Source organism: Pinus tabuliformis, chromosome 5_2 (genome assembly GCF_031772625.1).
Source record: "Pinus tabuliformis cultivar Carrire ecotype Pingquan chromosome 5_2, CPIR1, whole genome shotgun sequence".
NCBI classification, from domain to species: domain Eukaryota; kingdom Viridiplantae; phylum Streptophyta; class Pinopsida; order Pinales; family Pinaceae; genus Pinus; species Pinus tabuliformis.
In genome coordinates, this window is record NC_142306.1 from 214,558,463 (window position 1) to 214,565,227 (window position 6,765).

The following is a 6,765-nucleotide window of genomic DNA, read 5'->3' on the forward strand; positions in this document are numbered from 1 at the left end:
GAATGATTGTGCATGCAAATAGTGAATGAAAGATTCAGAAAATGGAACAACATGCATGTGGGTGAAGCGGGTCGCTAAATCGATGACCGTTTCGTGCAAAACAATTTCATGCATGCAACAACAATGAGATGCTAACGAAAACTGAAACGATGCTAGTACAAGCTAGTATGCATGTAAACGACAGGAAGTGTTCATGGAAATGTTGGACACAGATTGTCATTGGTGTCAATATGGCAATATGCAAGAGGAGGAGATAGGGCCACAAGAGGAGCAGACAGAGCCACCAGAGGAGTAGATGGATATGAGAGGAGCAGATAGAGCCAAAGAAGAGGAGCACACAGAGTTATCGGGAGCCATCAGAGGAGAAAACCCATATATATATATATATATATATATATATATATATATATATATATATATATATATATATATATATATATATATATATATATATATATATATATATGCATGCATTTAAACACTATCGGGAGCGGCCAATACACTATCGGAGGCCAAAACTCACGTATACATGCCTTTACACAATCGGAGGCGGAAAGCGGACTTGAAACCATATACACGGGAGTGTTGAGTTGTATCGGGTCCGGCACACAATATCGCATCGGGACTTCGGGAGGGAAGTCATACAGTGTTAAGCGGCCCCTTTGCGATCGCCGATAGCGATTATCGCATCGGGAATTCGGAGCGGAGGTAATACAATGTAAGCGACCCTGTGCGACTTGCGATCGCCGATAGCGATTATCGCATCGGACCTAACCCTGTGCGACTTGCGATCGCCGATAGCGATATCGCATCGGATCTCCGCCAAGGGAAACCCCCGATTGCGATAAGATTGCGGACCTGACGGGCATATAAACCATGGTTAATACCATATCGCATCTGGTTCATCAGAGCAGTGGAGTATCGGCCCATCGGCCATTGGCGATATCATGGGGTTGATGTATAAAGGACCCCTGGAAGCCTTGCGACTGCTGATTGCGATTTCACTGCAGACCTGACATAGGTATAGATACGGGTGCAATGATCCTTGAAGTCCGCCCTTTAGCATGTTCACCTGTTTTTTGCTCATATTTCCTGTGTAATTGAATATTTGTCTTGCGTGACGTTTGGAGGCAAAAATACACTAAGGGATGCTTAGGATGGTTCAAGAAGCCTGAATGATAGCTCAGAAGGCTAGAATCAAGCCGATTACAATTGTGATAGGATGTGGCATGTTCGTTAAATGAAACAGTCTCGGTGGATGCCTGTTATCATTGAAAAAACGGGCCTGTGTTATAGTTTTAACACACAGTGATCGTAAAGCCAAGAAGTTGAATGGAAAGCCAGCACAGAGGAAGCCACAGTGACCAAGGAGGGAAGCTGAAAGATCAAGCGAGTTAGAGGAAATGACAACGACCGAGGAGGAAGCCAAAGAGGTGGTGGAAAGCGGAAATGAAGAGTCAGAGGCATCTGAAATACATAAAAACATAAAAACAAAGTGAGATGGTGATTGATGGATATATAATCAGTGAGAGAGGAAGCCAAAGAACCGACAAGAGGAAGGAGAGGCCAGAGAAGCAAGAGAACAGGAGAAGAGCAGAAGCTCAGCAGGCTTGTGAGTAGAGAACAACAATAGAACAATTTATATTAGGTTTGGGTTGGAGCCCAAGAGGTTGGGGCCTCAGAATTGAACAGGACTAAAGTCATTAGGGGTAGGTGCTCCTAAGTGTAGAACCACTGCTAAAAAGAGTTGGTGCTCTAGAGGTTGGAGCCTCACTGAAGTCCAAGTTGGAGCTTGGAAACCATTCACAATCAAATATATACTTACATTGTATTTATTTCATTGCACTGTCTTGAGTTTTAATAAAAGCATTAATTCCAGATGTTGATTTCTGTGTTCTGTGTATACATATACATATCTATATATGATTTTGGCAATCACTAGAATAATTAAAAAAATAAGAAATACTGATTCACCCCCCCTATCAGTATTTCCAACAATTGGTATCAGAGCCAAGTTTCTTGATACTATCCTAACAGCTTGAAGAAGGATCCGCAGCCATGATGAGAAATCACGAAGCATCGGGAAGACCTCCTTTGTTCGATGGCACTAACTTTGGTTTCTGGAAGAAAAGAATGACCTACTACTTAATGTCCCTTGGACTTGAAGTCTGGCATTTTGTTCAAAATGAATACAAAACGACTACCACTCTTCCAACAGACCGAGATGAGAGGAAAGCCTACATCACAAATGCAAAGGCCATGAACTCCATCACTAGTGGAATCACTGATTCCAAGTTTACAAAAATCATGCATTGTACATCTGCCAAAGAAATGTGGGAGAAGCTAGTTGGCTTGTACGATGGAGACTCAAAAGTAAAAAAGGCAAAGCTTCAAACTCACAGAAGACAGTTTGAAAGTTTGAGGATGGAAGATGAAGAAGATATTGCAGCATACCTCCTTCGAGTAGCTGAAGTGGTAAATTCCCTGGAAGGATTGGACAAAAAAATTGAAGAAAGTACCATTGTTCAAAAGGTATTAAGGTCTCTTCCAGACAGATTTGACTCCAAAATAAGCGCTATAGAAGAAGCAAAGGATCTAGATGCCCTCAAAATGGATGAACTCCATGGAATTCTCACTGCCTATGAAAATGAGGAAATAATAAGGAGAGAAGATCTCTTGGAAGCAAAGCTTAAAGAAAAAGAAGAGACTTGTGAAGAACACGAGGCCGAAATAGTGTCTCTGAGAAAGGAGTTGGAGCAAATTAAAAAGTGTTGTAAAAGCTCTCAAATACTTGAGACTATTTTGAAAAATAAAAAACCTCAACATGACAAGTCTGGAATAGGTTTCAAAGAAGAATCCTCAAGCACTAAGAATAGTGCGAAAAGCTATGCCGATGCACTTTCCTGCAATCCAAAAGATGAAAGAATATGTCATCAAAAGTGCATCCAAATCCCAAGAATGAAGAGAGAGTTACTCCAAAGAAGAATGTGGAGTCGAATCATGGACACTATAGCAAATGAAAACCTGTACTCCACCAAGGGCCCATCGCAAATCCAAAGAACGAGGAAGGAGTAATTCCCAAGAAGGAAATCGACTCAAACTGTGGTTGCTTCAACAAGTACAAAACCATCTTTCTTGGACACTGCTTTCACTGTAGAAACTTCGGTCATTAAGCCAGACATTGTATGGCTCGCAGAAGTGAAAAGACAACGCTAAAGGACCGAATAATCAACTCATATGCCTCCAAAAGGCAGGGACAAATCAAAACCTTCAATTCACTTGATCCATTGACCAAATTTGATCTGATTTGCTCTTTCTGCTACAATAATGGACACTATGAACAAGACTGCCCACTCAAAGGAAGAAAGACGAGTAGCAAGAACTCCAACATGGATAAATGTGGCCTGGCTCTATATGCTCAAAATAATGGAAAATTGGTTTGTGGATAGTGGGTGCTCCAGACACATGATAGGAGACAGAAGGAAGTTTGTCTCACTGAGCAAAAGGGAAGGGAATGTGTCCTTTGGAAGCGGATCTAGCAAAAATGCAGGAAAAGGAACAGTTACTCTGATCAATGGAAAAGGAAAAGCTCAAGATGCTCTGCTGGTTGAAAAACTCAAACAAAACCTCTTGATTGTCAGTCAAATCTGTGATCAAGGAAATAAGGTTGTTTTCAGCACCAAAGACTATGAAATAAGGAACTTTGCCTGAGGAAAATTGTGGAAAAAGGGGTGAGAACATCAGACAACATTTACATTCTAAATAAGATTCAAGAAAATAAATGCTACTTGAGTCAGATAGATGAGATTTGGTTGTGGCACAAGCGACTTGGACATACAAGCTTCGAAAATCTGACCAATACCAACAAGGTCAAAGCTGTACAAAACATCCCAAGGCTGTTCAAACCAAATCAAGCAGTGTGTGATCCATGTCAACATGGACCACACTGTACATCGAAGCCCTTGGAGATCATCCCTGCTGATGTGCGTGGGCCAACTAGAAATCAAGCACTCCAAGGAGAAAGGCACTTTGTGTTATTTGTTGATGATTATACTAGAATGATGTGGATATACTTCATAAAGTATAAATCTAAAACTTTTGAGTGTTTTAAGAATCTAAAAGCCCTTGTAGAAAATGAAAAAGATTCAAAAATTAAGTGTCTCAGAACAGACAGAGGAGGAGAATTCACATCAAACGAGTTTAGTGAGTTGTGTAATATTCATGGAATTAAAAGAGAATTCTCAGCTGCCATAACACCTCAGCAAAATGGGGTAGTTGAAAGAAGAAACCAAATAGTCCAAGAAATGGCAAGAACTATGCTATTAGCATGCAGACTTACATCCTAGATTCTGGAGAGAAGCAGTAGGGACAGCTGTCTATACACTAAATCAAACTCAATTAAGACCAAATTGTGAAAAAACTCCTTATGAGCTATGGAACAGAAGACTTGATTTGGTAAAGTATTTCAAGATCTTTGGAAGGAAGTGCTTCATAAAAATAAATGATGGTTCACCAGGAAAGTTTGATTCTCGGGTTGATGAAGGGATATTTCTTGGATACTCTACACGGAGCAAGGCTTACAAGTGCTACAATTATCGACTGAAGAAAATAGTGGAAAGCATTGATGTAAAGGTTGATGAAGATCTTCCAAAAAAGGAAATTGAAGAACATGAAGATGACTGTCTCATTGTAGAAGAAGAACCTAAAGAAGAAGAATAAGAAGAAGAGGAAAGAGAACCACCTAATACCCCTTCAAAGATGAAGTATGTCCAAAGATATCATCCAAAAGAACAGATCATTGGCAATAGAGATGAAGGTGTGCAGACCCGAAGAAGCATAACAACCACACCCGAGAGAAAAGTCATTGCCCTCCTATCTATGATAGAACCAGAAACATTTGCAGAACCAAGTAAGGATCCTCATTGGGTAAAAGATATGGAAGAAGAAATGTCCCAAATTGAGAAGAACAAGACATGGGAGCTGGTACCTTGTCCAAAGGACAAAAACGTAATAGGAACTAAATGGGTGTTCAAAAATAAAATGAATGAGGAAGGACAAGTTATCAGAAACAAGGCAAGACTTGTCCGCAAAGGCTATTCACAAATTGAAGGAATTGACTTTGAAGAGACATTTGCACCAGTGGCCCATATGGAAGCTATCAGGATGTTCTTGGTGTTTGCTTGCTCAAAAGGATTCAAAATCTATCAAATGGACGTGAAATCAACATTTCTAAATGGGGAACTCAAGGAGGAAGTCTACATGGAGCAGCCAGAAGGTTTTGATCTAATAGCAGGAAAGGACTTAGTTTGCAAGTTGAAAAAGGATTTATATGGGTTGAAACAAGATCCTAGAGCTTGGTATGCAAGACTGGATCACTATTTACAACAACAAGGCTTCAAAAAGGGAGTGGATGGAAGTAATCTATACATAAAGAAAAATCAAGGTAAGTTACTAGCGGCTCTTGTTTATGTCGATGATCTAATTGGTTCTAGTAATAATGATGAAATGAGCCATGAATTTTCTCAAAACATGTCAAAAGAGTTTGAGTTGTCAATGATAGGAGAGCTGTCCCACTTCCTTGGACTTCAAATATCTCAAACCAGAGCAAGATTGTGTATATCTCAAATCAAATATCTAAAAGACATGCTCAAAAAATATGGAATGGAGGATTGTGCACCCATGAGCACACCTATGACCACAAACTACAAACTGAGCAAAGATGATGACTCCCCTCTAGTAGATGCAACTCATTACAGGTCAATGATTGGAGCCCTTCTATACTTAACAACTACATGATCAGACATAATGCAAGCAGTAGGAATGGTGGGAAGATTTCAATCTGCTCCCAAACAATCCCATTTATTAGATGTAAAAAGAATTTTCAGATATCTGAAGGGAACTTCTGATTTCGGTCTTTGGTACCCAAAGAACTCAACACTAACTGTAACTGCATACATCGATGCTGATTGGGCTGGAAGTATAGATGATTGGAAAAGTACTAGTGGAAATTCATTCTTCCTAGGAGACTGTTTGGTATCCTGGCTCAACAAGAAACAGTCATCCATATCATTATCCACAGCTGAAGCCGAGTATATTGCTGCAGCAGACTGTTGTACTAAGATATTATGGATGAAGGAATCTTTAAAATATGTCGACATATGTGCAGATCAACCGATTACCGTCTATTGTGACAACACAAGTGCTATCAGTCTCAGCAAAAATCCTGTGATGCACTTAAGAACCAAACACATACCAATCAAGTATCATTTCCTCCGTGAGAAAGTAGCTAAACGAAACATCATCTTGAAATATATTAGTACTAAGGAGCAGATAGCTGATATTTTCACAAAACCTCTTCCTCGAGAAGCATTCGAACATCTGCGTCAAAAGATGGGGGTTATTTCTTTATCATCACTCAAGTTCATTCATAAAGATGTAGTAGGACAGGGGGAGTCTGTATGCATTCCTTTGCCATTGATGTCAAAGGGGGAGAGCAGAAGAATATTGCCATCAATAACAAAGGGGGGGATTGTTGTACACAGATTGTCATTGATTTCAATATGGCAATATTCAAGAGGAGACAGAGCCACCAGAGGAGCAGATGGAGACGAGAGGAGCAGACAGAGCCAAAGAAGAGTAGACAGAGCCACCAGAGGAGCAGATGAAGACGAGAGGAGCAGACAGAGCCAAAGAAGAGGAGCACATAGAGTTAATGGGAGCCATAAGAGGAGAAACCCATATATATGCATGCATTTAAACACTATC